The following is a 23,025-nucleotide window of genomic DNA, read 5'->3' as shown; positions in this document are numbered from 1 at the left end:
GCCACCATATAAATCAAGAGGTAGAGCAAAATAGCATAACATGTTGGCAACATGTCCATCTATTGTAAAACTTTTTAATACAGCTCATCCTTCTGAAACCTTTGAAAAAGGAGGTTGAGCAAAATGGCATAATATGATGGTGACATTTTCAGCTATGGTAAAACTTTTCGAAACAGCTCGCCCCTCTGAAACCTTTGAAAAAGCTTACCCCAGTGTAATTGAAGATATAGATGTAAAACAGCTGGTGGTGCGCTAGGTTGTATGCATTTACCATCTGAGAGCCTGTAATGCTGTCAAAAGGATACATGCCACACCGGGTATGCACTCTGTGTGTGTAAGACCTTGAGTGGTCTAACGCTCTTTTATTTATACTCTCGGCCGAGCCTGGCCTTGAAGATTGTGGTGCAACAATTCCAGGTCATGGAGGCAGGCCCATAGTGCTGAGTGGCTCACTACATTCCTTCCCCACTTTACTTTAATTTTCCTGACTGTGTCCTGCATACAAAGTAATTCAGTCTTTGACTAGGTTGGGGATTTGGGCACAGGTTATAGTGTTGGCTCCTGGGAACACTGGTTGGCTCCTCTTGGCTCCTGTCGCACTCCTGCCTCTCGATTGGGTTTTCATGGTGGAAATGATCCAGTGACTCCTCGCCTTCTGGTCGCTGGTTAGTGAGTCCATCTCCAGCCCTTGTGTCCAACTCTTCTCTGCTCTTTTTTTCATCTTCTCTACTCACTGTCAGGGCATGTACTCTTTTGAACCATGATATGTTCCTGGCCACGGTCTCTTCACCTGTGTGACTAATTACCATCGTGCTTGGTATTCTCATCACACTCCATGCCCGGGGCTTGTAGGGTGTATGAAACTTCCACCCTGGGTGGTGGTCTTTCAGGAGAGCATTGTCACCCGGTTCCAGTTGGTGATGGCGGACTCACTGATGCAGGCTTGCCTTTGTGTCGGTCTGTTCTATCCTTGCTTTTGTGCTCTCAAGGACTTATTCAGGAGGGGGGTGCTCAAGGTGGACTGGGATGGTGTCCCGACATTGTCCTTTCACCATTAGGGTCCATGGGGCTGCACCAAGTTGTCTGGGTTCCGCAGTATTCCCATAAGAATCAGTGTAAGCTGTTCTCGGGGTCAGCCCTTTCATAGATGGCGATCCTTAGCACCTTGTTCAAAGTTTGCATAAACACTCAATGTCGGTTCTTAGCTTGAGGCCACTGAGGGGTGATTCTTCAGTGTCATGTGCCGAGACAGTGTAAGGAACCTTGAAATTCAAGACACTAGAATGGTGGGCCATTGTTTGACCTAATCTCCTTTGGGAGACCCAATAGAGCCAGGACCTTCTCTAGTGCAGGGATACATTAGGAAATGTCATTGACTCAAGTAGCTCCACTATGGGGTATTCAGAAAGGCTGTCTACTACCACCAGGGTGATTCGTCCATCTGGGAAACTGCCAAAATCAAACCTGGCTTTCTTCAAAGGAGTCTCACTTGATTCCTCCATAACAACTGGAACTGGAGCTTCTGCACTGTTGGTCACTTAGCAGGCCTCACATTGTTGTACAAAGTCATCCACGGTTGCTTCTAGTCCAGAGAACCACATCTTTTGTCTCAAATTACCCTTCCTGTTGGCAGCTTTTTGAGGTCCTCCATAAGCTAGCTCTACTACTCGGTGTGTTAACCCTGTTGGTTTGACTATTCTGCGCCCTCGGAGTACGAGGCCATTTAGTGTGGAATGCAACTCATGTCTGAGCCTCCAGAGGTGCATCAGTTGCTATTTGTATGGGCCTCCCAATTGGTCAGCATCTTCAGGAATGTGCTCCAGTCCCTTTTTGTAACATCACTGTAACTTTTCCAAGTACTGCATCCTCCATGGTGCCTTGGCTGATTTCCTGGAGGTTCAGCGCTCTCAAGCATGCTCCCATCCTCATGGTCTGGATGTATTCCTCGGTCCATTCTGCATCCTTCTCCACCTTGCTGTTTCTCGGTGACAAGTAGACTTGGGAGAAGTTTGCGGAGTTCCGCTACGCGGAACTCCTCAAAGTGGTAAAACTCTGCCTTGCTACATAGAGTTCTGCGAGCGGCGCAGTGCATTAGGGTCATGCCCTTTAGGTAATTTTGAGCACTGGGTGTTTGTTCCACGCTGTTAAATCATCGCAAACAGCACCATGCGCAGAGCAAGAGAGCGCAGCTTCCTTTCTGCTACTCAAGTAGATTTTCTACTCGAGCAGCAGCTTTCGGAATGCAAACGGAAGGTTTCTGAAAGCGATTAGTTGCGACCTACCACAACCACTCGCATTGAGAAATCTGACCACCTGCTTTAAGAAATCGTGGCAGGAGGTTGATTTTCCTCGCTCGCCAAATTGACATTAACGAGCGCGAGCGAAGAAAAAAACTCTGCTCCGGGGAGGGAAGTTTTTTGGAACTCTGTGTGCTCCGAAGAGCATGAAGAGCAAAAAACTCTGCAAATGTAGCAGAGTTCACCACCCAGGGTTAGTGATGAGTGCCGGCAGACGAAGTGAGCTGGGTTCTGGAGCCTTGTTGGTAGACAACCTCAAACTAATACTGCTGGAGTTGTATCACCCACCGTTCTAAATTGGGTGGAGGATCGAGCACCATGCCCTTCATTCACGGGTCCTGTGGCTGATGGTCTGTGACCACGCAGAAAGGTCACCCATTGTGGTACAGGTAGAAGTGGCGATAAGTCCACTTGATGGCAAGGGCTTCTCTTTCTATTTGGGGGTATCTGGGCTCAGTTGAAGTGAGTGCTCTGCTTGCGAAGGTGAGTGATGCCCACCGCCCTGGTTTCTCTTTCTTCATTAGTATGGTTCCCAGCCCTACCCGGCTAGCATTAACAAGAAGCTCCATTCTCAGCTTGGGCTAACAGTAGACCATTGTCGACTTACTGAGGAGTGCAGTCTTGATACTTTGAAATGACTCATCCTCATTGGGGCCCCAGGCCCACCGGGCGTCGGCCTTCTTTAGAGCTCCAAGAGGTTCTGCATTAGTCTCCTGGTTGGGAATGAAGTATCCACAGTATGTGGCCATCCTCAGGAAGCTGCAGACTTCCGTTGCATTGCTGGATGCAGTTGCTTGCTGAATCGCCTGTGATTTCTGAGTGTCAACCTGGATGGTGTCCTTAGTGAAGACAAAGCTGAAGAACTTGATGTTTGTCTCAAAGAAGGAGCATTTTTCTTGAAAAAGTGGGATGCCATGCCGCTGCTGAATGTCCCTGAGTCGGTGGTGATATTTTTCTGCTGTTTTGGAATAAAGCACAATGTTATTGCTGATGTTCATCACTCCCAGGAGGCCAGAGAGAACCTCCCAGATTGCATTTTGGGACACTTCCGCTACGGACGAGATCCCAAAGTTCAGGTGCTTGTATTGCCGCAGTCTCATGTGTGTGGATAAAGATGTAATGTACCCGCTGCTTTCAATGAGCTATAGTTGGTGATACCAGTCTTTAAGATCAAACTTTGAAAACCCGTTGATGTTGGCAATGATATTATCCATTGTGGGTTTGATGTGCCTCTCCAGTTTGATGACTTTGTTGTGGAGGCGCATATTTATATACAGGCTAATCTTGCCCGGTTGATTAGGTTATACAGGGACACCCGCTGGGTAGGCCTGGACACCTTCTTGATGACACCCAGCTTCTCCAACCTATCCAATTCCTGATCAAGCAGTGGCTTTAGGTGGAACAGGATTCTCTGGTGTCTTAATGCCCCTGGCCTGACAATCCTGTTGATGTGCAGTTTAATTGGGGGCGCTTAGAGGAGGCACCCATGCTCCTGGACTAGACTGGAGAACTGGTGTTAATCTACCTGAAAGGCCTGCATGTTCCGGGAGAAGGACATGAGACCAAGGTCTTCCACCGAGTGATATCCTAGGCGGTTCTCAGCCTCCCATTCGATGATGTCAATCTTTTCTGTGATCTCCTTGCCATTAGACTGGACAAGTGCAGCCACTGTTCCTTTGAGCAGCAGGGGTGTGTGCCTTCCATAGGTGTAGATCCTGGTCATGGACAGCAAGGTTGATGGCCTCTGCAGAGGCAGCGGTATTGGTGGTAACACATTTTGTGAACAAAATCCCCTATGTTGATTAGGGCCCTGATTCTGATTGTCGTGCCTGCTACATTGACCTTGCACGTGGGTTGGGGCCGCCAGTCTCCTTGAGGTGCTCCATAAAGGAGATAAGGAAGACATCCTTGTAGTCCAAGGGCGACTCGTCTTGGGGATTTGTTCGACCACATGCGCCAAGAGGGCACGTTTTTGTCACCCGTGGCATTCTGTGTGAGTTGTCAGATAGCTTTTGTCATTGGCGTCTGAACTATTGCCTTGACTGTTTGGGCCTCCACAGCTCACCTTAGCAAAGTGGTTCCACTTGCCACATTTGGATTATGTCTTGCCTTGGGCCAGGCAATGTTCAAGGGGGTTTTTGCCCCTCCAGCAGTTCCAGAACTGGATGTTGGCCGTGGGCGCCATCCCCTTGTGGCGAGTGCTCCTTGTCCCAGTGGATACTTTGTCCACTTCAGTCTTGATGATGAGTTGTGTGCTGCTGTATATTTATGGGGCAGTGCCATGCCCATTTCAACAGCATGTGTTACTGACAGGCCGTGGGAACATGCCAGAGCAAGAAAATCATTGAGACTGATGTTGGGTTGTTTCAGGATCAGCCTCCGGATAGTCTTAGATCGGCAACTTTGGATGATCTGAGCTCAGATCTCTTTTAGCTGGTCGTCGGCCATGCAGTAACTAGCCTATTCGCATAGGTGGGCATTAAAGGTGTCAATAGACTCCCCTTCATGCTAGAAAGATTAGCGTACTTTGAAACGCTCAAAGTCTGGGTTCATCTCTGCATCGAAATGGGCATTCAAAACTCCCCCCACAGCATCGTAGTCATCATCCTTGCCCTTGCCACGGAGGTTCTCAAACAATTTGTGTATCTCTTCCCCCTATAGTGAAGCAACAGGGAATGTTTGACAGTACCATCAGTTTCCTGTGTTGCCCTGAAATATTTGTTTAGGTGACTGACCTGCATTGTCTATTGGGGGACTGCAGTGATGGAATCAGCCTGTGTGGTGTTGGCATCATGTTGAGCAGGCCCTTGGTGCCGCACATGCAGGGTAATTGTAGACTTCATACCTCTGGGTCTTGGTGTGATGTAGATTGTGTTAATTCATGCCTCTGTGGTCAAACCAGGCCTGCCAGGAAGCGTTGCACAGATGCCATACATTGGCAGCACCAATGCTGTGGCCCTCAGCGGGACAGTGACAGGGCCGGACTGGGAACCAAAAGCAGCCCTGGAAAATGCTGTCAGACCAGCCCCAATACTGTGTGCAGCAAGTTTGCACAATGAGCGAGCTCAACAACTACAAGGTGGGATTTGGGGAGTATTTCTCGGAAGAAATGTTGTGAAAACATTGTGAATATGGTGTACCAGGCCACAAGGGAAAAAGTCAGTTCTGCAAGGGAACAGAAGAAAGGGCTGAGATCGGTTTAGAGCCCGTCGCTCAGATGAGAGGCCTGTTTCCATTGTGGAGTGGCCTTTCATACAAGAGGGAGGGAGGCTGCACACATGTGCCTGAACCAACAAGGACTGCTGATGTTTTTTTGTTGCACAGATAGCTAGCTGGTAGTATTCGCCTGCGGCTCTCCTAGCCCTCAGTGAGACTACTGGGGCAGCAGTGAGAGCCCCTCATGCTGCTGTGCAGGGGAAGGCTGGGGCAGCCTGAACCTGCTGCACAGTGACAGCGACTGACCTCATGTGCTTTAAATCAAGGGATTTTAATTTAATTTTAAAGCGTGGCTCACATGCACTCCTCACTCTCCTGGCAGGCAAACCTGCCCCGAGCTCCTCCCCACGCCCTGAGTCACCCCCAGCCAGGAATGTGTCCAGCACCAATGACTGCCTATATGCGTGAGTCACATACCTACTGTAGGCACGATAATGAGGGAGTGCAGGAGTCAGGCTGTTTTACCTGCCATCCGCTTTTTGTCATCATTTTTCTGTTTCCTGTGCTCTCATTTAATGAGGACAAGCGCCAAGGTAGCTGTTTTTGGTGCGCATGTACAGGCATGTGTGTGAATTTTAAAACAGCGCCAAACAATTAAAACAGGCAGCAATTCCAAGATACTATGCGACCGCATAAGTCTCACCATTATTTCTGAGGACCAAGAACAGACTCCTGGGTGCCGAAACCAGCCTCCATGGGTCAAAACAAGCCACCAGGAGCTCCGGCCTCCCCGGGGGATTGCCCGCTTGCCCGGCTGGCCAGTCTGGCCATGGACAGTAAATCAGATGGCCTAGGGGTCCTGGGCCTGCAAAGAGGCCTGAGCTCAATCAGGTGGCTTTATCAATGTTTCCGATGCTGGTGTGTGAGAGGGCAAGTGAGGCAAAGCGCAGGCATCTTGGGGGCAGGTGAAAGTTCATACAGTGCTTGATGTAGGATGGTCCTTGGTTGTATATTCCTTGTATGTGTGGATGAGGATCTTTAACTGGCATCACTTCTGGATGTGTAGCCAGTGGAGGTCTCTGAGGTGAGGGGTGATGTGGGTCCGCTTGGGGAGGTCTAGGATGAGTCTGGCTGTGATGTTCAGTATGATTTGAAGTCTCTTGAGCTTGTTGGAACTTCCGGCATTGAAAATGTTTCCATGGTGGAGGCAGCTAGTGATGAGGACCTGTGTCACAGTTTTTCAGGTGTTGATTGAGATCCATCTGAATATTCTGCAGAGCATGCGTAGGATGTGGAAGCATGATGAGGTGACTGCATTCACTTGTTGTTTCATAGTTAGCTGGCTGTTGAGTATGATGCTGAGGTTGTGTTCATGATCTGATGGTGTGGGTGTTGGTCTGAGTTCTGCTGGCCACCAGGTGTGGTCCCATGCGGAGGTGTCTTTGCCGAAGATCAGTGCTTCTGTTTTGTAGGAGTTGAGTTTGAGGCAGCTGTCTCCCATCCATTCTGCTACATCGGTCATGGCGTTGCAGAAATTGGTTCTGGCATTGGAGGAGTCCTCAGTGAGCGAGAGGATGAGCTGGGTGTGCGTGTAGAAGATAATGTTGAGTCTGTGGGATCTGATGATGTCCACAAATGGGGGCATGTAGATGTGAAACAAGGGCGGCTGAGGGATGATCCTTGGGGCACACCGCATACGATGTCCTTTGGAGCGAAGGCTAAGGGAGGTAGACGGATGTGCTGTGTGTGTCCTGAGAGAAATGAGCTGATTCTCTTTGAGGGCGTATTGCTAAATTTCGATGTTGTGGAGTCTGTTGATGGGGATGTGATGGGAGATGTTGTCAAACACTGTGGTCGAGGAGAATCAGGGCCATTGTTTCTCATCAGTCGAGAAGAATTCTGATGTTGTCTGTGGAGGTGATCAGTGCGGTCTCAGTGGCCCGGAATCCTGATTGTGATGCGTTAGGGGCCCGATAGTCAGTGACCTGATGGCGTTCTCGAGTACTTTGGCTGGGTGTGGGAGTAGGGAGATCGGCTGTTAAATTTTGAGGTCTCTGGGTTCGGCAGAGGGCTTCTTTAAGAGAGGTCTGACCTCAGTGTGTTTCCATCCACCTGGGAAGCTTGCTGTAGAGAAGGAAACGTTGAGGATGTTGGTGAGTACTTTGCCAATTATTTCGGCTCCGAGATTGAAGATATGGGGGCTGGGGTTCGGTGGGTGCCCCAGAGTAGATGGAGGACATGATGGTCGTGGCGGTCTGAATGTGAAGTGGAAACCAGGTATGGCTGGGCAGGTGTTTGCTGGTTGGATGAGGTTGTTGAGGCTGAGTGTAGTGGGTTGGGGTCTAAGTTGTTATTGATGGTGGCAATCTTGCTGTGGAAGCAGTCTGAGAGGGTGTTGCAGAGTTTTTGGGAAGGGTTGACAGTGTTTTTTGTGCCTGCCGGGTTGGAGAATTCCTTGATGATTTTGAAGAGTTCCTTAGTGTGGTTTGCCTCGGTGTCAATGCGGTTAGTGACTGCTGCTCTTTTGTCCTTCTTGATGTGCTGGTGGTGGTCGCTGAGGGCTGTTTTGTGTGCGGCTCTCTGAGGGGTCCTTGGTGATGTACCGTCGCTTCTTGAGTTAGAAACAATTTTGCTTGGTGGTTCTGAGCTCTGCAGTGTATCAACCGGCTTGCCTTGATGTTCTGTTCGTTTTTGCAAGTTTCAGTGGGACTTTGTCAGCGCATTAGTTGATCCAGGCAGAGAATTTCTGGACGACCTTCTTGAGATCGGCTGGCATGTTATGTGGTGTGGCGCTGAGAGTCTACCTCCATTGGCTCTTGGTTACCTTGCCCCAGCTACGGTGGATGGTGCTGTAGTGCTTGGTGATGGCGTGATGGGAGTTTGAGGTGGTAAAGTGGACAATTGCATGTTCAGACCAGGTGACCTCTATGAATTTGATTTTGTCGCTGGAGGAGAAGATGGCTTTGAGGGTGTGCCCGACTTTGTGCGTGGGTTTGGTGACTAGTTGGGTGAGGCCAATGCTGTTGAGGTTCTCCAGGAGGGAGGTGGAGTAGGCACCCTGGTGTACTCGATGTGAAAATTGAGAACGCCGAGGAGAATGTACTGAAGCGAGTCATAAGGCGAGGAGACAATGATGTATGGTGTTGGCATCGCAAAAGGCTGGTTGGGGTCCTGGTGGTCTGTATGCAAGGGTGTCTCTTATTGTTGTCTTGGCATTGATTTGTAATCAGAAATGGATGTGCTCCATGAGAGGCGTTGGTTCATTGTTTGTGGTGGTGCATTGGATGGATTCCTTGAATATTATGGCTTTTGCCTTGCCGTGTTTGTTGGGGCGGTCTCAGTGTATCATCTTGTAGCCACCAAGAGTGGCAATGGCTTTGTAGGGTTCGAGGTAAGGTTGACCACGTCTCAGTGAAGGCCACATCTGGGGTGAGGGTGGTGATGGTGTCCCAGATTTCTGTGGCATGTTTTCTGAGGGTTCGGGCATGGAGAAATATGCATAGAAAGTGGTTTTGGGTCGTTAGTGGTCTTATGGGCAGCAGCAGCGGCCCTGGGTCCAGCATGAGTATGAGGTCCTGTGTGGCAGGAGTAGTGTCAGTGGAGGCAGGTGAAGGGTCCTATGGTTGAGCGTGGAGAGGACATGAAGCAGCAGGCATTGCCGCGTCTGGAATTGAGGACCAGGAGCTCCTTGGTGGAGTAGAGGTGGATGGTGGGAGGACCAGGGGTGCAGTCCAGGTGATGATGGGCACAGACAGGCTTGCCATTGGTGCACCCTTGGCATGCCAGTGGCGTGGCTGCACAGCGGCCTCCATAAGTAGCCCTGGGAGGTGGGAGAGGAAGGCGAAAGGTCAGTGCAGGAGCACGCGTCAGATCGAGAAGAAACAGCAGGAACGGAAAGGGGTGAATGAGCTAACATAACAATCTGACAATAACCAAAATAAACCATTAACCAGAATATAAACACTATACCATACCAGTAAACCAAATACTACAAAATTGGGAAAACTTATATATGAGCAGTGGATAGAAGAAATTAAATGAGTGTAGGAAGCTGTCTCTCTGTATATAGTGTACTAAAACAAAGTACACTGTGCAGAGAGTCCAGTTGATCCCCAATTGGTTTACAGAGTCTAAAGTAGATAACACTAACGCTCTCTTTTTTGGTAGTGTAGACAAGCAATTAGGCTTATCAGAGGGTAGTGCTAAGCATTTGTTGTACTCAAAGAGGCAATAAATGAGACACACTCCAAAAATAAATCCAAGACCAGTTTAGAAAAAGAACACTTCCTTTTATATATATCTTCTGAAACTCTAGAATTTCGTTTCAAGGTAGGTACAGTTTTTGATAAAAATATGCACAGGCAAGTAATCATTTCTTTCCCATGCACTTTTACACACAATGCAATCCTATGGGAGTAAAAGTCAAAGATGCATATAAGGTAGATACAGTTGGTTTCAGGATTTCACCTTCTGTGATCAGAATAGTAGTTGGCCAAGATTCAAAGTACTACCAGCAGTTCTTCAGGAACCACCCAGAGTTCTACCCGGAGCAGGGTGCTGGTAAGGCTGGTAGCTGGTACACTACAGAGACGGGGGCACCTGGAAAGAGGCTGCACAGAGCGACTTAAGGGCAAGCCCAAGGGCTCCCAAATGGGGCCTCAGGTTGAAAGGGGTCTGGGAGCATGGGGGCACAGCTGCTTTGTCCGGACCCAGCCTGGAGGACTCAGGAGCAGAGTGGTCTGGTCGGCTGGGCTGGTGTGACAAGATGCAACTTGCGGTCAGGGACAAACAACTGGAAGAGGAGAAATCGAGGCACCTGGGCCACTCTTGATGTGGGCATCAGTGATGCTGTCGTACCTCAATGGCTGCTTGGTCCTGGTGTATTGAGGATCCGTACTGGACACTCACGATTGATGTTTGGTGCAGGGTGTCTTGTTTTGTGGGTTGGTATGGCACGGCTCTGGTTGGTCCTGGTGTCTCCACACTCTGTGAGGAGACAGATCTGACCTTCCAGAGCATGAGTGCCTTCTCCTTGTCATCTGTGGTGTCAGTCGGGCCAAGGAGCTTCAAGACGGTAGACCAGACTCTGCTCGTCGGATCCCTATGGACTGCAGGGGAGTGGCTCCTCTACTCCAGGAGAGACTTTTGATGTCTGTTGAAGTGCTGGCAGGCTACCAAGGCTTTGGTAGTTCTCCAGCTTGCAGGATGAGTCACTATGTCGCAATTGTCGACACAGGGCTAAGTATGGCAGGGTTTCGCACAAAAGTCCAAAGTTTTGCAGTTCTCACCAGGCAATGACTCTTCTTCATCCTTCTTCTGTTTGGTCTGTCCAATCTGAGTTCTTGGGTGCCACCTAATACTCAATTTAGCAGAGTTTACAGGGAGTGACAGGTAGTAGCCAATGGGCTACCTACCTTAAGGTGTCTACACCCTCTAAATAAGCACTTCCTGTAGAAAGTGGACATAATCCTGACCCTGAAAGGCCAATTCCTGCAAAAACAGAATGGACAAATATGAAAAGAGGATCCACATCAGCTTTCCCTCGCTAGGGGTAGTGAGGGCTGAATGTGGGCACACCTAATCCAACTAATTTTCCCACCTGTCTTGCCACCCAAAAGTGGGGCCAGGACAGGGGGCATCTCCACTATCTGGAGAGGCCTGGGGTTGCATTTAAAATGCGGCAGGGCTTTTGAAGCTTCCCACCCCAGAATGTCCATCCTGTTTGGAGAAGGTGTGGACACCTCCACCCAGAGCAGACTTTGTTCCTGTCCTCCGAGAGCGAAGGTTCTCACCTCAAGAGGTCAGAAACCTGTGTACAGTGGCTGGATGGTCGAGACCAGTCAGTCAACACACTAGTAGTCGGGAGGTTTTTAGGGTGCACCTCTAAGGGGCCCTCTCTGTGTATTTATTAATAGATCCAGCACTGGCATCAGTGTGAGTTTATTAAGATAAGGTGTTTGGTACCAAGCACCAAGGGGTACAGTGAGGCCATCATTTAGCTAGGGAACTTGTAATCATGAGTGTCCAGCCCATGTACTCGTCATGGCTTCCCTATGCATTTGTGATATCTACGGGTAAACTTAGAGAACATAGGGACACATTGACTCAGGAAAATATGCCCACACATGGGTATAGATCACCCTGCCTTTGGGCTATAAGGTCTGCCACATGCAGTGCTTTGCTGGCATGGCACACAGGGATGTATTCCATGTCGACTCTTCGGTTTTCTCCGCACCAACACACATAGACTGAAGTGGCAATTTGCATGAGCTCGGTGAGGGGTCCCTTAGGGTGGCACAATTCGTGCTGCAGCCCTTAGGGGCCCTCTTTAGGTGCAATGCCCTAGGTACCAGGGGTACCACTTACAAGGGACTTACAGGGTATCCTAAAGGGGTGTCAATTGTGGAAATATAATACAGTTTAGTGAAAGAACACTGGTGCTGGGGACCTGGTTAGCAGGAACCCAGCACACTCTCAGTCAAAGTTTTACCGATACCAGGCAAAAAGTGGGGGAGGGGTACTACAGCAAAAACCCAGTTTCCCACAATGAGTAACAAGCTCCTACACTTGCTGGCAGACATGAGAGCAGCAGGCTCAAACTTTGGGCAGCGGAGTCTGGGGCCGTGGTCGCAGACTCGAGAGAGCTGTGATCAGCAGGGAGAGCGGCGTAGTGATAAGGAGTCAAGGACTACTCACTGGAACCACACAGCAGCCTCCATAAGTAAGTCTTGGGAGGCAGTAGGGGCTGAACTTCACTCGAAGGAGAAAGGCAACTTAATATTTTATAGCATTTTTTGCAGCTCATTGCCAAATATCAATTAGATATATTTATTTTTATTCACAATATTTTCCCTGATGCACTGTTTGTCTGAAACCTGACTTAATGTCCAATGTTAAACAGGTTATTCTAGGTGGCTATTCCATTCCTAGTCAAAACGGCCCAGCGAAAAGGGGAGGCGTCCTAACCATCATTTTAAAATCGCACCTGCAGAGCTCCATACTGGTATTTCTAGTTCCAGATTGTGAATGTCTTTTTTTTCTCACCGAAATATTCCCCCACTTGCTTCTTTTCAGGTGCTCTTAGTTACTGTCCCCTTGGTCAGAAAACAAAATGTTTTCCTCAGCTTAGTTTCAGCCATTGCCCTCTTTACTTTAACATTTCCAAACTTTTTACATTTTACGGGATCTTAACCTGCATTTTGACCACTTTAAATACAACCAACAAAAGATTACGGTAGTAATGCATATGAGGGTGCACATCAAGACAATTAGTAAAATCAGATCGGGTGTACAGTAATAATTGTCAGAAAAGAAGAATAGATTGAATAGCAAGATCAATTTATGGTGCCACTCGGGATAAAAAAAGCACCCTACTACCTAGGTGCTAGAAAACACGGATCATGCGTAAGCAATCCCCGTGATGAACAAAGTTTACACAGAGATATCCCGGCACTCCAAAGTCACAGTTGTTATTCGTATTGGTTATTAGCCACAGAAGCAGAGAACAAAATATTGGCAATGAGAAACTGGCTACAGAACAGATTAGGTCCTCACAATAATGTATGACAAGGAATAATTTAATTCGGAATTTTACAAAAAAAGGAAAGTCGCAATCATAAACACAGATCAGAATTCCCTAATATATTTGGTTCTAGTTATTAGTTCATGGAAAGGAGACTTGTAGTCTCCAAATCTTGATCCAAATGGATGACAGCCGACACGTGTTTCGTCACGTATAGTGACTTCCTCAGGGCTGCAGAAAGAATATCAAGATCTTAATTGACTGAACAAAATACATGTTGCGATTTATACATTTCATCTTTTAATTCTTTCGAATCTTTAAAAGAATTGTTGTGATAAAGAATAAAAATTCACAAGATAAAGAATGGGAAAAAGAGAGAAACAGTGAAGTAAAAAAAGAAGAAATACTGACGAAGAGCAGAAGGGGAAAGTGATATCTGTTGATCCAAACGAAGTAGAAGGTAGTGAAAAGAAAAATATTGTTTGTCCCATCACCATACCGAGTGTACAAGGGGTAGGTCATTGAACGAGAATTACTAATACAAAGTCCGAGTAGCCCAAATAAGGCATAAATACTAACCTTTACTTGTAAGTCTAGAAACGATATGAGTATCAGTCATGCAATTATGCTTTAGCCAGACGGTGTTTCAATTGTTTATTTTTCAAAACCGCGCTCATGGGTTCGAAAAGATTCTATAGAAAGATCTGAGAGTGAGCAAAATTAGGAATAGGCAATGGACAGAAACAAACTATTATTATTATAATGTGTGTTGAGCAAAAGGGTTTTGGACATTTAGTAAAATGGGTAAGTACCCGTAATCGTTGCCCTTGTAGTTGTTTGGAAATGCTGTTTATATCACGAGGAATGGTCCTGATATCTGTACAACTTGTATTGAGGAATACCAAGTCTCCACCAATTATTTCTAATAATGATAAAAAACAATAAGGAACATAAAAATGTTGGTATAACATGAAGGAAAAGCTATGTTGGTCTAAGGCTTTAGAGTATCAAATACTATACCTAATATTTAGGAAAAGTAGACCATATCACAATTTGCTATAACCCAGGGTACTCGGCTATACTATCTCTGGTAATTAATCGTTGTGACGGTCTTCGTATGGTCTTCTAAATAGTAGTTCCTAAATAGTAAAAATGAATAGTGGGAAAGTGAGATCTCCAAGCGATATATCCGTTTAGGTTGAAACAAAATATTAAAAGCCTTCTTACTTAATGTGTTCAATGGCTCCGCCATGCTAAGTGAAGTCAAAGAACCGGCTATGGTAAGCCCTGAAAGAAATATTTCAGAAGGAAACGTGTTTTAAAATTCAAGAAAGTAATTTGTTATAAGAACATATATCAGGCCAAACGTAACATAGTTACAAGATAGTGCGAACCATAATTTAAACAGAGGTGAACATAACAATAGGAAGCAATTGCCATGAACTAAAAAATATAAACAAAGTTATTTAAATATATGCGGTCTAAAGTATTATGCGCGAATGTTGAAAAAATGGAAGTTGCAAAAAATTGATTAAGCTTAAAAAAGGGTGATTCACAACTATATTCGTGTGTGAGTTTTGAAGAGACAAAAAGCGCTATGGCCTCATGGGGCATCGCATTACATGCGAAAGTTAGTCCTGGGATAGGCTAGTTCCCCTAACTCGGTCGTTAGAAAAGTCATTTTTAATTAAGACGACTTGAAGAGTTATATGAAGCAAGTAACAAATGCCACCATAGGTAAGAACGTTGCGACGTGGTCCCCCCACTAAAAGGATGATCATTGGAGATGAAACAAGAGAGAAAGACTTACCGCGTAATATAGTTGGTGGTAACCGAAAAGTGACTCCTGTGTCTTCTTCACAATGGTAGACAGAAGATGGGCGAGTGGTGGTTTCTTTTATATACAAAACAAAAGATGGCGCGAGAAACCCAGAAATGTTTTGCAACAAGTGGGCAATAGTCAGTTACTCTGTGATTGGCCATTTTTAGTTATAATGTTGACGATTGGCTACACCGAGAGAAAAAAGAGAGCAGCCATCTTGGAAAGGTAAAGGTGCCATCGTATTCCAGGTAGGAATGCGTAGTTGCTATACTGAATCACATCATATAAAAAGTCCCGCGAAATGTGATTTGCAAAAAATTAAAAATGAAGTATTCTAATACTCGTGTAGCCGAAAAAAGTTTCTTTTTAGGAATATTGTAAAGTATGATCATTCCGAACATAGGTACAATAGTAAAGTCACCTTTTCCGCATGGACCAATTATACTAAGAGTATTAGTTTATCCCTACAACGGAGAAGCGTGGCGGCCATCTTAGAAGAGAAAAGAGGCTTTCTTTACCAGAATAAAAACAAACCTTTCGGTGTTCAAGTTTTCACAAAGGTTATTGTCTGGTTTTTCATTTATAAGAACAGTTAGAAATAATTTTCTGTTAAATTGAAGAAAAACTCGTATTTCAATAACATACGAAATTGTGTCAATCCGCCACCAATATTTGTAAGATGTGTATAATAGAAACAAAGTAAGCACATGAAAGAGCATGAGAAGAAACTGGAAAAAATGAGTAGGAGAGAAAGACAAAAAGGAATAAGGCAGCTTGTCTAATGCAAATATTGCTCAAGGATAAACATAGTATACAAAACAAATTTTGAGACACATGGGCTCCTTAAAAACATTTCATTCATTTGACAGGATGAGCATGGTACATGGTATGTAACCTCAGAGTAGTTGTTAATCGTAGTTACAAAAAAAGGAGATAAGCATATTGGCGTCACAGTCGAAGTGGTTTTAGCAACGGAGGGAACTGGGGGGAACACATTCTTGAAACATATTGATTGACAAAAGTACACATTTCTTAATGTCAGATGATGATGGTAGGTTGGGGTATGTTGTCAATAGAAATGTCTCTTAAGTGAAATGGTTAGGCAAGGAAAACGTGTAGCTCTTTATCAAAATTGATGCCCATTTCCACCGCTCGTAATTTGATGATCCATTGAGTCTCTGTCCTTCTCAAGTTGAGAGTCCTATCACCACCCCTTAAACCAATCATAGTGTGGGAAATTCCATGAAACCTAATTTTTGCCATCTCTGCTAATGTATGGTTGTGATTGAAATGTACAGCAAGTGGGTAACTACATAAATTATTACGTATTGCCCTGAAGTGTTCCTGGATTCTGATCCTAAGTGGGCGGATTGTACTGCCCACGTAGATTAGCCCACAACAGCAAATGATACAGTATACCACAAAATTAGTATTACAGTTTATAAATTGTTTATACCATATCTTATTGTGGTATTGTATTGGAAATCAGTTGTTTTGTTGGCTGCAAACTGGCACATGTTGCAATTAGCACATCTATAGAAGCCAGTAGGTTTAGAGGGTAGCCAAGTGATTTCTTTCTTTTTGGGTGGCAGGTAGCTAGGACAGAGAAGTTCTCTGAGGGTGGTACCTCTTCGATGAGAAATCATAGGATTACTGGCCACATGCTTTTCTATTGTTTTATCTAGTTTTAAAATATGCCTGTGCTTCCGAAGAATGTTGTAAATCTGGTGACTGTGTGTGTTATAATCTGTCACCATAGCAATTTTACGTTCCCCATTTTTGATTTTTGCTTTCCGTCCTGCTGAGAATAATTTCGATCTTGGTATGTTTTGTATTTTGTTTTTAGCACAATCTAAGGTAGTCCTGGGATATCCCCTGTTTTCAAATCTGTTTTGTAAGTTATCCAGTTCTGTCAGGAATACTGATTTCTCACTACAGTTTCTCTTTAATCTAGTCATTTCTCCCATAGGGATAGAATTAATTTGAGACTTGGGGTGTGCACTACTGGCGTGTAGTACCGCATTGCAGGCTGTTGGTTTCCTAAATATTCTTGAGATAATTTTGTTCTCCTTCACATACAGAATTACGTCTAGAAATTCTATTTCTCGTTTGCTGATCTTATGTGTAAATTTGAGGTTATAGGTATTGTCATTAAGATGTATTAATAAGTCTGAGAGTAGTTCATCACTGCCCGACCAAAGAATGAAGATGTCGTCTATATAACGACCCCAATAGACTAAGTGTTCTGTGAGACGTGTGTCAGGCAGGTTCCATAGATGGTTCTGCTCAAAATGGCCCGTGTATAGGTTGGCATATGAAGGCGAAAATTTTGAGCCCATGGCTACCCCAATCGTCTGTTTATACCAGGTATCTTGATGTAAGAAAACATTGTTTTCTAAGATGAGACGTGTTAAATCTAAGAGCATTTGTGTATGTTCAAAAAAGGTTGCGTCCCTATATGAGAGACAATCTGCTAAGGCTAGTAGGCCTTTTTCCAGAGGGATACAGGTGTACAAGGAACACACATCCATTGTTACAAATGAGAGACCATTGGTCCACTCCACATCCTCTAATTTGCTCAATAAGTCCCCAGTATCCCTTATATAAGAAGGAAGATTATGTACAAGGGGTTGCAGGAAGACATCTACGTATTCCGAGATGTGTTCCGTAGGGGAGCCTATCCCAGATATTATGGGTCGACCCTGAGGGAAGATACTTGGTTTGTGTATCTTTGGTGAGATGTAAATACAAGGTGACCTCAGCGGGGGATTGTAGAGATATCTATATTCCATTTCCGAAATTAAGCCCAATTCATGCCAACCCGTCAGTTTTGTGCAAATGAGTGATGTAATTTCTTTGAGGGAATTTCCCAATACTTTTGTATAGGACTGATCTCCAGTTAATTGTCTTTCAATTTCTTGTATATAGTCAATATCGCGCTTGATGACTATATTGCCCCCCTTATCTGCTTCCTTAAAGATGACATCTGGAATTGCTATCAGGTTTTTTAAAGCCTTATTTTCCTCCTTGCTAAGATTATAGGTAATGTGTCCATGGTTACGATTGTATCTATCTTCAAGTTTATAAAGATCAGATGTTACCGCTTTATAGAAGGTGTCTGCCACATTATCCGCATGTAGGTTGGGCGTAAATATGGACTTTTGTTTAAGACCACTATCCAGAGAGTAGTCAGGCATAATATCTAGATCTGAGAGAACATCAGTCATAGTGGGGGGTGTATTAGAGAGGTCATCAAGAGATAACAACAGATGTATGTCTTGTATTTCTTTAATTGTTTTGTTACAAGGTATTGAAACTGGTTTTGTAGAATACACAGGTACAGATTGATTTGCAAAAAAACATTTTAATTTTAATTTTCGAACAAATTTAAACACATCAACATGAACATTGGTAAAGTCAGGTAATTTGGTCGGGCAAAAACTCAGACCCTTACTGAGTACTTTGGTATCAATTTCAGATAAATGAAAATCAGACAAGTTGATGATTGAAACATTATCTGTATTAACAACGTTAGATGTACATTCTGTCATATTAGGAGACTGACTCAGTTCTTCAGATTCCGTGCTACAGATCGGGTTGTGGCTCCTTCCCTTGGATTTTCGTTTTGTGCCCCCCCCCCCCCCCCCTTCCTGGTTTTTTTGTATTTTGAGGGCCATAATTTGTACGATTCCCTTTGCGGTAACGCGCCATTTCCTCTAAAAAAGAGGATGAGTTTGTTTTGGGTAGTGTACCAATCGTGGTGGGTTCTGTTTCGTCTTCATTAGTGGTCTCACTGTGTATACTAGATACATCTGACCCACTAGTTGAAGGTACTATGTTTGCTGGCTTAGTAGGTTTGGTGACAGTTGGCTGTCTAAGTTGTATGTCGTCAAACTTTTTAGCGAACGTAAACACTCTACCATTTTTATAGTCGTTCTCGTCCCTTTTTAGTTTTCTCAATTTCTTCTCTTTGATGTAAAGTTGATGTGTATTCAGCACATCTTTCAAAATTTTATAGTTTTTTGCAGTTGCTTCCTCTAAGTTTAAGCCTTTAATTTCTGTCTCTAGTTTGTCTATTTCCTGTAATAGCAGCTCTCTTTTTCTATCAGCATGTCGTATCAGAATGTCCATCATTCTATGTGAGGATGAGAGATTCAATTCTTCCCATTCTTTCAAAAGGTCTGCATCTAAATCTTCAAAGGTGGGGAATATAATGATTCGTAGTCCACGTGGGACTTGTTCTCTGCTTCTGTGGCTAATAACCAATACGAATAACAACTGTGACTTTGGAGTGCCGGGATATCTCTGTGTACACTTTAAATACAATCCTGCAATTCGCTTTGCAAATCCGCTCCAAAGTATTCATTAACTCATCTTGTAAAGGCCCCACCCATATAGTCCACCACTTGTTAGATCCAGCACTTTCCAATCTCCCTAAACCTACAGCTTATCTGCCAATTCCAACCGCATGGTCTGATAATTATGCATTCTCTAGCACCTTTCACTGCCCCATCCACTAAGAGGAGGAAGCAACTTGCTCCATGTTTCAATACATCTTTTCCCTCTTAAGAAAACTAACAAAATTCTCAAACATATATAATACAAGCAGTATGATCTCTTTTTTTTAAAAATTATTTTTATTAGTATTTATCATTTAATGCAAGCAAGGTACAGCAATGTATAAAGAAAGAAGCAGGAATACAGTCCACATGATACACTTAATGGTAGAAAAAAAAAGAAAAAACAGATAAATTACTTAGGTCATAGTATCGTTAATCCAATTCTCTAAAGGACTCCAAAGTTCTTCACCCAGCCTTCTCCTTTTCCTACTTTTTACACTATATATGGCCTTTTCCAGATTGTACTTAGCAAGTAAACATGCTCTCCAGGTAGGGAAGGTGGGAGGGTCTGGGCTCAGCCAGACTTGAGTGATGCATGCCCTCCAAGTGGACATACAAATGAAAAGAAAATTTGTCTGACCCACAGATAACTCAAATGGTGGCACACCTATTAATATTAATTCTCCTGACAAAGTAATTGTCTGACCCATCAGTATTGTTAAAAAAGTTTGAATTTCAGACAATACAGGAGACAAACGAGGGCATACAAAAAACATATGGAGAGGCTCTGCTGCATAGAGTCCACATCGACTACATGATATACCTACAGTAGTTGACCATTTGCTAATTTTAGCTGGTGAATAGTATAAATCGAATAAAGCCATATAGTGCTGTGTGCGTGATCTACCGGTTATTAGTATTGTGTTGGCCAAACCTATTGATTCTTGAATTTTAGTATTAGTTATCCCCAATTTTTCAGTCCATTTTTTTTGACATAGCAAAATATCATCAGGAAATGAAGCCAAAAGTAGATCATAATATGTGCCGATCTTTTTTTTGGTGAAAAGACTGTCTATTAGAGGAATCCTAATCAGCCGTGATCGAACTAACGGGCAAAGGGTATTGAGAAAGCTATGTATCTGTACATATTTAAAGTAATCATTACGGGTTAGGTTGTATTTGCTCTCTAACAATGAGAAGGGGGTTAACTGACCGTCCTCCCAAAGATCGCCTATACAATTGATACCTAAGTTACGCCATCGTGTCATTACTGTATCCTGAAAAGTTGCGGGAAAGATGTTAAATGATTTAAATGGTGTATACACCAAGATTTTGCCAATACCCATTTGCTTTTTAATTAGCCGCCAAGTACCGAAAGCAGCACTCAAAACCTTAAACTTTGTTTTTTTTAAATAACTAGGTTCTACAATTCTCAAAAAACTACCATGACAATCTGTACCCATTGCAAATTCATAAATGGAAGGTGTGTGGCTAGCTGGAATACGTAATCTAGGCCCTATTATCAAAGGTGAGATAAACTGTAACACTGCTGCCAGATAATAAAAAAGAAAATGTGGAATTCCCCAGCCTCCTCTTGATTTGGGAAGAATCATTTTTTTGTATGACCTACGATAACTTCTATACCCCCAAAGAAATCTTGCCGACATCCTTTCCAGCTGTTGAAAAAACGTCAAAGGGAACGCTAATGGGATTGTTCTAAACATATATAAGAATTTGGGTAAAATCATCATTTTCAGAACGTTACATCTGCCAAATAAAGATAAATGGAAATGATCAATACGTTCTAAAGATGACTGCGCTTTTTTAAACATGGGCGTAAAGTTGAGTTCAGGAATAGCGACAACTGGGGATGTAATTTTTATACCCAAATAGGTAGCTGTTGGAACTATATTTAACTGTTCTGGGGGATTCGGACCTACAAATAAAATTTGTGTTTTTTGTACGTTTAATCTATAGCCAGAGAAATTACCAAATTGCACTGCAAGGTCTTGTATTATTGGTATTGCCCCCTTAATATCTGTTGTCAATACAACTATGTCATCTGCATAGGCAAGAGCTCTATATATTGTAGCAGACACTTGAACTGGTTTTATGTCCTCTGTATTATTAAGTCTATTTAAAAAAATATGAATATATAGAGCGAAGAAAAGAGGTGAAACGGGGCATCCCTGCCGAGTCCCGCGATTTATACTAAAGGGCAAAGATTTCTTCCCACCAATAATAATACAGGAGAAAGGGGCAACATAGTGCTTTTAAGGCTGTAACCATTTTAAGGCCGAAGCCTTTTCGAATGAGAAGATCCCAGTGATATGGCCAAGCCACCCTGTCGAATGCCTTTTCGGCATCCAACAGGGTGATACCCAAATCTATGCTTGAGGCGTGGGCCCAGTCCATCAAAGCAATCACTCGTCTGACATGATCAGAGGTATCTCTATTAGGAATAAACCCAAGCTGGAAGTGCGAGACTATTGTAGAGATAACCCCCGAAAGACGTGTTGCTAATATTTTAGAATACATTTTACTATCGGCATTTAAAAGAGATATGGGTCTATAAGAGGATGGTTGTAGGGGTGGTTTCTCCTTTTTAAGGAAAGCCATAATGATTGATTCGCTCCAAGAGGGGGGTATAAACCCTTTCTGTGCTTCCAAGCATGTTAAGAATAGTGCTTGCTTTAACACGTGTCTAAAAATTTTATAGAATTCAAGAGGAATTCTATCCGGTCCCATGGCCTTACCTGCAGGTAAAGAGAGAATGGCTGCTTCTATCTCCTCCCAGGTTATATCTTTATCTAGTAAAGCTTTCTGCATTGGTGACAGCCTGGAAAAATCATTATTGACAAGAAAGTTTGAAAGTGAATCCGGTGAATACGCGATCATCTCCTCCGTATACAAACTTTTATAAAACAGACGAAACACCTCCAGTATTTTGTATGGCTGCTCGTACACCTGACCAGATTCATCCTGTATTTTATTTATAGTGTTTAGACTTGCTTTTTGCCGAATTTTCTTAGCCAAAATATGTCCAGACCGCTCGCCCAGTATGATCTCTTGAGCAAAACTAAATACTTTGCGGCCTTTGAGACTCAACATGAAGCCACTGGTATGCGTGCTCTGATATTTATGCAGCTAAATTGAGGGAGCTGCCAGCTCTTCTAAAAAAATCTTTCCAGTTGTCATGGATGGTACCACTATAACTCCCTCCCTTCCCACTTCTACTGCTAGATGTAATGATATTGCAGTCTTTTTCTCTAAAAAAAAAAAATCAGTGACATTTTTAACATCCTCCCTTACCTGAGAGTCAGGCAGCTGAAGCGTTCTGCTCCTTCGAATCCTCCAGTCAGGTGCTTACCTATTAAAATTTGCCTGAATCAAATCTGACACTTTCCAGCTTAATCAAGGTGACTAAATCAGATTCTCCATTAGACCTCACTGTTAGAACTGAAGTTCCTGATTGGCTGAGGTATGCACCCAGGCCAGGCAGGAATCACCACTCTAGTTAGGGTAAGCTAAGTGCACACCCAAAGATAGCCTGTGCTCACCTTCTGGTAGCTTGGCACAGAGCAGTCAGGCTTATCTAAAGAGGCAATGTGTCAAATATTTGTGCAACACAGACACACAGTAAAGCAATGAATACATCACAAAAATACTCTGCACAGGGTTAAACATTATAGGTTATATTTTTATGAATAAAACAAGACCAAAGCAACAGAAATCCAATACGTAGAATCGGAGTTATGTTTTTTTAAAGAATAAACCAAAAGCAGTGCATATAAGTCAATAGCACTAAAAGGTTACTTGAGGTTGTGCAGAGTGGAGTAAATCCAAAATTCAGGCCAACTGCATTGGAGTGTGAGGCGAATACAGTTC

Source organism: Triturus cristatus, chromosome 10, assembly GCF_964204655.1.
Source record: "Triturus cristatus chromosome 10, aTriCri1.1, whole genome shotgun sequence".
In the NCBI taxonomy this organism is placed as follows: Eukaryota; Metazoa; Chordata; class Amphibia; order Caudata; family Salamandridae; genus Triturus; species Triturus cristatus.
This window is presented reverse-complemented; position numbering follows the sequence as displayed.